Source organism: Heliconius melpomene, chromosome 13, assembly GCF_056956725.1.
Source record: "Heliconius melpomene rosina isolate 202511_hmr_F chromosome 13, ASM5695672v1, whole genome shotgun sequence".
Lineage (NCBI taxonomy): Eukaryota > Metazoa > Arthropoda > Insecta > Lepidoptera > Nymphalidae > Heliconius > Heliconius melpomene.
This window is the reverse complement of record NC_140401.1, coordinates 4,962,294-4,974,761: the sequence shown is the minus strand read 5'-3', so window position 1 is coordinate 4,974,761 and position 12,468 is coordinate 4,962,294. Positions and strand designations below refer to the sequence as shown.

Sequence of the window (12,468 nt, the reverse complement as noted above, 5' to 3'; positions counted from 1 at the left end):
CATATAAAATTATTTATGAAATACTAAATCTTTTATTGAATACTTTAATGTATGCTCGTGAAAATTGCAAGCTTTCGACACTACTTCGTTAGAGGCCAGTCGTGGCGTAGGGGCACAGAGTGTGACTGTAAAACCGACTGGGTGTGGGATCGATCCCCACTCGAGCAGATGAATTATTAATTTAAATTTATATTTTCATTTATTCGCTCTGGTGTCGCTGATTTTTTTTAAAGACAGATTAATTAAGTTTAAATATTTTATCTCTATATATGGAATCATAGATGTTATGAATGCTAAATAACCATTATGTTTCAAATTCAATACAGTTTAAGTATAAAGGAATGATAATATTAAATATTAGCATCTAGAAAAATATTTTACGTCGTATTGTCTAGACTTTGAAGTAAAATATTTATGAGTAAATTGTGTTTCTCTTACTATTTGTGTTAAATGTGTGTTGTATATTTAAAGAATGTAATGCGATGTAAACGTATGCTCTCCATTTTAAAACATATTATATTAATAGCAAAGGAAAAACTGACGTAATGCTTTACACAACCAATATTTATTTACAGATTTAAATAACTTATGACGATATGATTTTGCTAATCGATTGCATGGATGAATTCATCGTGGATGGAACACGTTGTTAGATTTAACCATGAACAATTTATCAAGATATAGTACGGTTCCTATTGCGTGTTATTTATGTAAAGCATTGAAAATTGATCTTAGTTTCCTTAAATAAATGTATAAAAAGTATTATTTAATAGACTAAATATAGAAAACTTCTTATTCAACAAAACAAGCATGTCAAATAGGTATTTTTCGCTCATAAAATTGCTTAATATATTCGCTGGAGAAAACATGACAAACTGTATTTCTTTAGTAAAAAATACTGAAAGCAAAAATATATCTATGTGGTAAATCTTAATCGTATTTACAAAATATACTAAGTATGTATGTATACACAAGTTCTTGTTGGAATCTTTTTGCGTATCTTTATACTTTATATATAAGTGTATTCTTACTTTAGTTAAAAAAAACATGATTGCTTATTCACAAATTCAAACCTTAAATTATTGTTTTGTATAATTTATCATAGGTACCCACTTTAATTTGTCTCTTGTTTTGTATAGAGAGGCTATACTCTTATTCATAGTGTTTCCTATGGGGGCGTATCAGTGGGTGGCTCTGCTATAAGTGTTGATTTTACAACACTAAGCTCACAGCGTGCGACGGCTTGTAATAGTGACGCATCATCGCTTGTCAACTTCGAGAAACAGATATCACTGTATATTACTATTTATGGTGCGCGTGCGCCGCTCGTCGGTAAAGACATCAATAGTGATTAAACGTCTCTTTACTATTAGTATTTTTTGCGTTTTACGTACGCACTATTACGTGTCTCGTACACGTGTTAACAGTATGTAAATGTGCGTAGTGTTTTATATAAGAATTATACATGTTTTACGTTTTTATTTTATAGGTGAAGGCGGTATTCCAACTGGATGTCTTTTTGACATGCATTCTCCTATTGTGTAATATAATCTCTTTTTCACCGTACAATCCTTTGTGTTCTTCATACAACGTGATATTTGCGAAGTGATTAGTGCTCAACTGGCACGCTCGAAACACCATAAATTAAGAACTGAACTGATGTTTTGCATACAACCTGAAGAGAACCAAATGACCAAAAACACAAACTGTCATTTATTTATTTTTTATTTTTAAAAGTTAAAAATACATAAATGACAGCTAGTGTTGTTCCATTAATTAATTATCAATTATACTGGCGCCACTGTGCAATCCAGCCATAATTTGCACCATAACAAGAATACTTATCTACTGATCGATCTATATGATACCTTTGCGGCGTCTATGGAAGCATTCAATTCAAATATCAATAACGTCGCTGACAATAATTCTTAATGGCTATAAGCAGGCGCGGAATAGTATTGCACAAGTCTCGATGGTATATATTGTTCAGAAAAGACAAGACAATTGTCATTTATCACATTAATGACTGCCTTTGATGTTATCTTTCCGCTTTACCTACTGATATAATATAAGAGCATTCAATTATAAATGGACATCAGTCTATAGTTCTTAAGTGTTATCTAATAATAAAAAAATAAATGAGCTGTGTTTGTATATTACGTGTGTTTAGTACTGCTATTGACCTTACCCAAGGTAAGTATGATCATCGACGAAATTAACACATCCATCTCGTTTACTTTTCCAATTCATAAATTACGTGGTAGGTGTGTTCATTGCTTACAATAAAGCTATTAGGTCTTGGCGTTATGGTAGTTACAGAAGAATTTTTACTGCTTATAAGCTGGCTCATATTTAGTGTTAAGTATGATATGTAATACCATATAAGTAGGTAACTATTATATATATATTTTTTGGAAAAATAATGTGCTTCTTCATATTTACTATTAATTAAATTGAAATTCCTCCAAGTGTACCCAAAACCTTCACATGCGAAACTCTGTACTGTGGTTTGGAGCTATGAAAAGTCCAGTTAATAATAATAAATATTCCTCTGTAAAGTATAAGAAAGAAGTTACTTCTATAAATTTATAAAATGTCCGTAAAATCTTATATTCTGCAAAAGAGCGACTGAAAATAAAAATAATAGAAACTCTACTAGAGTTACATGTAACATAGTAGTGACATGTTTATGTGTTATAAAATTTACATCCACGGTAAGCTAACATAGAACTTCTCGAATTTCAAAAGAAAAAACTACGTTTTGCATTAAGAAAACAACGTATAAAGTGGATATAACGACTCCTATTAAATATAAGCCTACACATTTTAATATGAGATATTTTATTATAGAAAATCAATAGATTGTATAAATTTTAGCTAAAACAATTAAAGAAAATTGTTTCTTAGTAAGTGTGGAAAATAGAGCCTAACATTAATGTTACAACTCTCCTTTCTCCACTACCCTATAATCCTTATTGTTGTGTTAAGTAATTATTTTCAACTAGCTAGCTTTTTTTGATAGCCGACATATTATTAATGGAGATTACATTAAACAATATCATTTTCAATTTTCAAATTAGATAAATTAATATTTATTACGACAATAACAAATAAATATAAATTATTTTTCTATAAATTAAAAGTTCGATATATCCAAAAACATATTTTTTTTATGGAAAAAGGACACACACATCTGCGCACATTGCAGGTGGTCTGATTTATATGCGTAAAAAATTATATTGCCTGCGGCTCCTTTACGAAAAAGAATTAATAATAAAGAAGCCATTTTTCTAAGAAATTTTTACTTCTAATTGATAAGAATAAATTAAAGATTTTTTTTCTTTGTAAGTATAGAAAGAAGAGTCCTAACATTAATGTTAGAACTCTCCTTTCTCCACTACCCTATAATTCTTATTGTTGTGTATGTATGTATATACTTGTTATTTTCTTTATAAAACAATATTGATTACTAATGATAATATTTATTTATAAAAGTGTTTTTCTGGCTCTCTTTTATAATTACTCAAACAAATTTAAAGCTTAGCTTAAGCCTCGCGACCTGTACATCATTCCGTGTGTAAAAATTGAATTGCCATATATACAATGTACCAATATAGTAGGCACCTATGTATCCATCATTGTTGTAAATTTTTAACTTCTCTCTACAAGAATGCAATCTTTAAGGACGGCAAACATGCTAAACATGCCTGACGACTTCCGAGTGACACGAAATATAAGCCTTAATGGTCTCAAAGCTGACATAGCATCTAAAGTGTTATAGTATATTACTGGAAATATGTTTTTAAAGCGTATAAAGACAACATTGCACCAGTATGACCTAAATTGATAAGAATACGAGGTATTCTCAAACAGTGTTATTACTACATGTAGGTATGGCCTATTATAGGCCTAAATTAAGTATTTTAAGACTTACTAAGATCATATATTATTGTATTATTTTGTATAACGTAGGGACTCGTATTATTTATGAAACGAAATTTCCCTGGGTTTACCCGTTGTGTACACAATTTAAATTCATACGCAATGACGGCACATCAGAAATATAAATTATTAGTACGAATTACCTATAACTATAAAAATGTTACATTGTACAAATATATATTTTTTAATATTATTAAAATATCAAAGTAATAAATAAAAAAATTATAATAAATAAATAGACTTAACTTATAATACTTTTAATAAATATATAGATTTAGTCGATATTTAAATATCCCTTAATATAGTCTCATCTCAAATCGTCAAAATGTACGTGACACAAAAGAGCCGCTTTAAAAACAAGTAATTTTTCGCAAGTTCACAATACCATAATGGAATGTTCATATGAATTATAGTTGCAAATTGGCTTATGCTGATAGCCATCGCACCGGTGAAGACTGACTTAAAAGCTTGTGCGCCGGAGTGCTGACTCCGAGAACCTCTTGTTTACAAAGACGCGCACCGCTGATGTCATGCGCGAAATCTAATTGTGATGATTCATCAGCTTTTACCATGATGCACCGATAAGAGATGTACATAGCATATCCTGCGTGAGATATCACGGCGAGTCCCTCAGCATACCGAGTCCCACGTGCTACACAAGTTATTGATGGCAACGGTGGGCGCATAATAACTGGTCCGGCACTACGGAACGTTCAGTCAGTCAGTCACTGATTGCTCGCTACGGGGAGCGCGTGTCGACGTCGATGCGGGGCCGGTGTTGCGCGAGAGCACACACGATAAACAGTGTAGCACTATATAAATATACGTTTTAAACCAATCGAACCTTCCAAAGTGACTTGCCGACACAGACAGTGTATCCACAATATTGGATGACAGAACTGGCAAAAACTGAAAGTGAACCTGAAACATCAACGAGCGCAGGTGCAATGTTTACTTGTTATATAAATATAACCTATCGCTATTTGCTGTTGCTAAAATGTGTTTACTAACATGTATATTTATTGCAAAATAATTTATTTATTATCATTTGTTTATATGAGTCGTATAAATTTTGAATGTAAAAATTTTTATATGACAAGATTTTTTTATTGATATTTTTATTACATTTAGTGCAATTAGGATAGAAAAATAGTAGGTAGATGTAAAGCAAACGCAATATTTTGTAAACATCGTTAATGTTTAGTTAGCGTTTTCATACGAGAAGTCGGAGTTAAATGCGTCTAGGTTGAGAATAACTAGCAAATACAGGGTAGGTGAGACTTGTTAATAGTGTTATGATTATCAGAATATAAAATATTTTGTTTTGTTTTTTGAATGGAGATTTCTACACATTTAGAATTGCTATATTATATAGAGTTCCGATATTAACCCACAGTTGCTACAGCAAAGCCATTATTAATTATAAACTTAATATTGTTAAAAAATAGATTTTATATAATAGCTAAATTAATAAGTTTCGATAGTAAGTTAAAAGTACAAAGACCAGTGCCAATAAAGGTGAAGGAAGAGAATCGTTAACACACTGTAGAAGCTGGACCCACTCTGCTCTATTGATCAATGAAATGTTTTATTGCATAATGACGTTGTTGACTTGCAGAACCTTCTCGTGACAGAATATATTTGAACTTGAATTAACGCACAAACTTGTTTTACTATTTATTTGAAATTTTCAACATTTCAAAGTATAATTCTTCATTTTGCGCTACATTTATAATTTAAATAAAAGAACATCTTACAAATACGAGCCTTTTAAAATTCCTTAAGCGGCTTTCAACCTATAAGCGAATAGATGTGCGGACAGGCGTAACAAATTATAAATATGGCCCTCCATAGCCCTGTCAGAGCCGGGGCCATCTCTTTGCTCTATTTTTGCCGAACATTTTAAAATAACTTTCAGTTTTTAAAGCAAATTTAAATAGTCGAGCCACATGTTAACGAAATAATCATTTCAAATTCACAAAAAAGACAAATTATAATATTTACAATTTCATTTTTTTAAAGGTATACCCTACCTATAAATACTGAAATCGGGCCAAATATATAAAATAAATATATAAAACCACATTCAGGGAAAATCTAATATAATCATGTTTTTTTTTTAGTTTATCGTTACACTTTATTTTGATATATATTTTTTAAAATGTGTTTTTAAGGATACTAACAGTTCCCTTATGTTTTAAATAGATTATATTATTAATATAATATAATATACACAGTATATTGAAATTCATTTATACGTATATACAATTAATATTAACGGTATTCGAAACATTCCTCGGTCCCATAGTACAACGTGACCCCTGATTATTGACCCTGTATACGGAAGAAGTTAATCATGAACTAGAACCCGCGCTGCTCTAGTCCTCTTCAATGTATTTATAAGTAACGATGACATCGATTTAATTTTATAACCATATTGAATCGATTTCTCTTTAAATTACGGAACTTTTCATTGAAACCCAAAGTGGAAAATATAATAGAGACGTTTTTAAAAGAAGATATTTTTCTTTCATTAAATTATTTCTTAATACTTTTAAAAATTTTAAAATTATTCTGTAGATTACAAAAAATAGTAATAATACATTTAAAAATAATAAAAGTAATATTAGTACATGTAACATATTGTAATATGATAAAACTGAATACTTATCGTACCTGCAATTATCTATTTATTATTGGCGATAAACAACAATATTATTGCTTGTTTAGTAATTTAAAAATTCTTAAAACTCGAAACTTCATTTCTGTGAAACCTGCTGTATGTTTTGGTAGTTTTTACATAATATATCTTATATTTCCTTTGACATAAACAATTAAATACATAGATATAGTAGACGTACTACTTAAATACTTAATTTCTTATGTCAAATAATTATTATTAAAGCGGTGCGCGAATAATTATTTGATGACGATAAATAATCAAAACTTAAAAAAAATAATAATTAATATTGTAGAGAGGCTAAAATTACGATATCATTAAAGTCCTTTACCTTGACATTAAAAAATGATTTATTTTATCCTGCATCATTATCATTGACAAGTACTTAATATATAATAAAAACAAAATAGTTTATAAACTATAAAAATACAGATGCAATATTTTCTCATCAACCGTTATCTTCTTAGCAAGGACATCAGTGTCATAATGTGAAAATTCTCGTTATGATATTGAAGAGAGTTTCCACTGCCTTTCGTTAAAGTGAATGTGTCATGACAGTGGCAGTGGCATGGCTCTCTTCACTACCCAAGCAACTTGATATTATTTTTCTAAGGAAATTTTTCGTGGAGATTTGAATACTTACTGTCGTAGACACTTAAAAATACACCATTAAATGCTATAATATAGAAAAATTACAGTAGTATATACTGTTAAATGTAAAATACCTAGTTACCTATTTATTTAATTATTATCATCATTTTATGTAAATAACAACAATATTACAAAAGATATGATATGTTAGTGTAACTTTCACAGTCATTTAATTGCGACGTATAATGATATTATACTCTACCTTGTGTAGGGCTGGCTATCTATGATAAAACTATTTAATAAATTTGCACATTTCCTGCAGATAAAAAGTCTTTAAAATGGTGATAAAAATATTTTTTGGAAATCTCTCGTATTTGCTTTACAGTTTTCTATTTCCTTTACCAAATTAAGATTAACTTTTTTTAATTGATTACTAAAACTACTAAACCCAATAGTTAATAAGGCCTATATATTAGTATATTAAAATACATGCTAGTATCCAAATCATAATATCACATATTTTTCATATTCTCTATTTTTAACAGTTATTTATAGTTTAGATTGTTAATAGTACGTCCTAAGCAATTGTTATAACAAGTGGTCACAATAAACATTACAGATATAGATGAAGTAAGTGGAAAATATGAGATAGGTTTATTACGCGATAATATTAATTGTTTCAATGAATATCGTCCTCGGAGCAACCATTCTCCTGCAATATCTGCTCGACCCAATCTCGTGTGCTCGAAGGCCAAGTTCATGTGCCAGTTTATGATTAAAATAAAATCATTTTTTTTTATACCGACAAAAATAAATATACTAAAATATGTGACATTCATAAATAAATAACATTTTATTAGATTGAAACAATTGATTACAGCATTCCAGAAATAATTCTATATAAATCTGAACTATTTTATCTGTACGTGTTATATTAATGATGAATACATTAAAATTTTCCGATTTATTAAATACCTAGAGTGTGACAGTATGTAAAGCTATAAATATAGGTACATAAAGCAAGTTTTAACTTTATAATGAAATCAACATTTTACTATTCAATTTTAAACACTTTATCATTCGGTATAAGTCCCATGTGAGTATTATAATGGATACAAGCCAATAAAACACATTTACAAGATAATTAAAGCAATATATAAAAATCTATATCTTCAAACTGAGTTGTGATGGAGAAAGCTCGCATAAGTAGCGGAGATAGAAGAAAATATTTTACAAATAGTATGAGAGTCTAATAAAACTGTTATCTTAATTCAATGCTGCGGGCGACGTTTATCGAGAGAGCACGCCCATCTACATGAAAAACCCTGTGAATGTGTGCCGGATGTTTAGAATTATTGGACTAGAGATTATTCAATCTTAATTATACATAACAATGTTACCCAATATTATATTGAAATAAAATATTTATTATAAGTATATATGCAACTAAGAATTGCATTTGGTTCTCTAATGCTATGTGTGGGCTTGCATAACACGTGTTGCTTAAATTAAATATAGGAAATGTCAACATTAATTAGCTTATGAAATAACAATGTTAAAGTTGTTGATTGATATAAGCACAGACAGTGCTACCTTGCATTTGTGCAAATTAAATAACCGTAGACTAAAGTTGAAATTGATATAGGTACGTTACAGAAACCGAGTGTTAGCTAATATTACATGTTTGTTTGATACGAGAGAGGAAATATCGAGCTAGGTACTTTGATATCGCCTGGTTTAGACTTAAGCCGCAAGTGTGCACGACTCGCATTACTTCGCTGGAATGAAAACAATGGGTTCATCGATACAACTAAGGTGACAAAATAACACTACATATGTTGAATTTGCTAAATATTTTTTGATTAATTTGCTCAGAAACAAAATATAATTCATATAATATAAAAAAAAAACTTACAGAGATTAGCAGGCAGTAGTAGAAAAAAAAACTAGAGGTTCCTGTACATAATATTAGAAATAATTACTTATGACATTAGAATCTAAAGTAATCATTGCGACAACGGACGAACTAAGAATCAAAAAGCGATACGAATGTAGTAATAATGAATCTATGTACCTACGGCCACTTTATTTATTCTATATAGACATTGCTTTAACAACATTTAGATGTCATTTACATTTACAAAATTTACATTTATTCCTTATAGAGAATTGGGGCGCACGCTATTTAGGCTTCATTGTTCCTTAATAACATTATTCCGAAATGCTCTTACAAATACATATCACGATATATAATATTTATACCCAGATTAAGCTAATCAAATCTATATATTTGCAAAATATTAATTTAAAAAATATTAAATCAAATTAAATGAATGAATTGTTCTCAAAAATAAGTTACTTTTTAATGAAAAAGTAAGTGATTCCAACGGTATGTAACGCATGATTGCATCGAGCGCAGCTACCGTCTCTGATTACTGCTATGAACGCTCCAACAATCACCGAGAATGCCAACATTAAATGTCATTCTAACTAGATTTTTTGCCTTTTGCCTTTATTTATTTAATATTTAAATTCAATTTGTTATCAATCAAATGTTGATTAGTGTTTGAAAAAACTATAAAATAAAATCTAGTTCTTGATTGTAAAATTACATATTATCAATTAGTTATTTTTATTTCTCCAATGACGTGAAAACGACGATTAAATTAAATTATTAGAATAAATATAACATTTTTTTCATATATGTTTTGCGATAAAACAATTAATTATATGAAGTCCACAATTGTATGTCATAAAATAGTAATTAGCATATTTTCCAGCAAACGGTATGCGCACACATCCGAGTGGTTTATAATTAAGACATGTTAAATGTTGTCTTGTTTTTTTATAAGATAATTTTTACTTAATGTCTCTACTTTTTATTTTTCTCTAAAAACATCAAACTAGAATTAATGTTAGTATAAAAAAACTGTAATATACCTAATTAGACTATAAAATAGACGTTTAAAATAAGAATTTAACAAAACTTTATTATTTAAAAAAAAAAAGAAAACAAAAAAAAATAACCACAGATAAAATAAACACAAACACATTTCTATTTAACATAACAACATAAGTGTAAACGATAAACTGGAGGCGTTATATGCGGCGGACCGTACGTAACCTTTGACCGTGTAGAGTTTTACGCTATGAAATATTCAGGTGTGGGTATCAAATATCACTTACGACCTGGAATATGAGTGCTCAACTGCTCGTACTGCGAGTACACGTGGACTAGCGACATAGACTTTGTGGCGTTGGCGCCGCTTTGTCGGTAACGGTAATACAAGATGCCTAACTTAAGCTCACTATATACAAGAGCATCTTGACAGGCTATGCAAATAAAAGTACTAGCTCTTACTAAATGTTCCATTTTATTTTTAAGAATTGTATGTTATATATAATTTTCTTTTCGATGTGACCTAAAAGCCAAATGCTGTTCCATTGTAAAGAGACGAAAATGGAATACATCTATATATATAAAATCGAAAGGTCACTCACTCATCACGAAATCTCAGAAGCTACATGAGCTAGGAATCTCAAATTTTGCATAGGACTTACTTATAGGACGTAGGTGCTCGCTAAGACGGGAATTTGTAATATTCGACTCCTAAGGGGATAAAATAGGGGTTGAAAGTTTGTATGGAAAAAAATTTATATCGCCACCGAATTTTATAAGATTTGAAATTTAGACTTTTAAAAATATTTAATTGAACACGTGTTTCATGGTTTATTAGGATTCACCCCTAAAGGTGCAAATAAGCGGGCGAAGCTGCGCGTTTCCGCTGGTTGTTTATAAGTACAATTAATATTAATTATGTATTGTATCTAAGGCCCGTATTTATAAACTGCTAAGGCGAGAAGGCTGAGACTCAAATCCTATTGAAAACTGAAAATAATTTCATAAATATATTTAATAAGTATTCGTATGGTTCTAGCGAGCGAAGCCGCGTCCGGGTCCGCTAGTGTTGTATATATTTGAGAACTAGCAAGTATAGTTGTTTGTTATAATTAAAATTACTTATTTTTACGTACTGATGCAAAAAATATTCCGCCCTTCTTCTTTCAATTTTACATGGTTTCAAAGAATTTTAAATCTTATCAAAATGATCCTATTAAATAGACAGCCTTAAAAATGTCTTTGGTTAATTAATTAAAATGGTAAGTTAAAGTTATATATGTAAGAAAAATAATGGTTAAAATTATTTTAAATATTGTGTGCTGTGCACTGTTTAATTATAATGATAGCCTATGTAATTTTAATGATATAGTATCTTAGTAGTGTTGTACTTTTAATAATGCCTTACGTAATCCAATATATATTGTATTCTTAAGGCATTTTAATATAATATATATGTAAATAGCATAATACATTTATATGATCTATTTAAAATCATCTTATTGTACAGATTTAAAAATAAAAGGTTAACAAATTGAAAACCCAAGTTGTTGGCATTATGAGAAGCGTTGAATGTTTTGCAATTATTAAAGTATATCCAAGAGCTGAATCATGCCCAAAATTATGAAACTGAGTGCATTTTGAGTATTTCGATGCCAGATCACGCCAAATTTCACATGTGATGACTCCTTACTTATGCAAATTAAAATGTATTCTTTTAAAACATGTATAGGTACTCGTATAGTGGGTTTTTCGTCATCCTGCTGTTTAATTACAATATAACACTCAATCATAATTTGCGACCACAAAAGACATTAACTTTTAACTTTTATTCATTTCTTTCTTAGTATGATCTGCAAAATTAAAGAAGATTATTCGTTAATTATTAGTTATTAACGAACAATCTTTTATTGTGACTCTGAAATTCGCATCTTGTCTTGTCTTTACATTTTCATACATATGGTTGTCATTCTACAGTAATTAAAAATACCAACAGTAGGTTCCCTCTGCCTACCCTGCTGTATGCGGGATACAGCGTGAAGCTAATATATATGTATATTTTATATTTAAAAAGACCAAGATAGTTTAAATAAAAAAAATCTTTTATTCTCCAAGATCCGCTTTTATTTTGTAATCACAACGAATCCAGGGCAATACAACTCTTGCATTTTAATTCGCGCATTATGTTCGTTTTATAATTTGCATGGACTTTAACCAACGACTCGCGTGACAGGTAGCTTTACCTTTTTCGGTGCAAATCTTTTCCCTTTACAATTAAGGTATGGATATAAAATATCTAGTAATTATTTAGCAATCTCGATTAATTTTTATAGAAGTATAATTTTTAAGACATAGT

The 12,468-nt window shown here is 29.5% G+C and overlaps 2 protein-coding genes across 4 annotated transcripts in view; one reads left to right on the top strand and one right to left on the bottom strand.

Annotated features, from left to right (window-relative positions):
- Window positions 1-12,468, bottom strand: part of Syn (synapsin) — a gene marked incomplete at its 5' end in the record, with an annotated part of 58,650 nt that overhangs the window by 11,573 nt on the left and 34,609 nt on the right. The gene's annotated exons all lie outside the window — the stretch shown is intronic.
- Timp (Tissue inhibitor of metalloproteases) overlaps window positions 2,049-12,468 on the top strand; it is a 39,260-nt gene continuing 28,840 nt past the window's right edge. The window contains exon 1 of one of the 3 annotated variants that reach the window (XM_085195475.1): window positions 2,049-2,193. The gene's annotated coding sequence lies outside the window, so the exon portion shown is untranslated. Of the gene's footprint in view, window positions 2,194-4,625; window positions 4,885-12,468 lie in introns of those variants that run through there. The other 2 variants (XM_085195473.1, XM_085195474.1) reach the window with 2 other exon arrangements.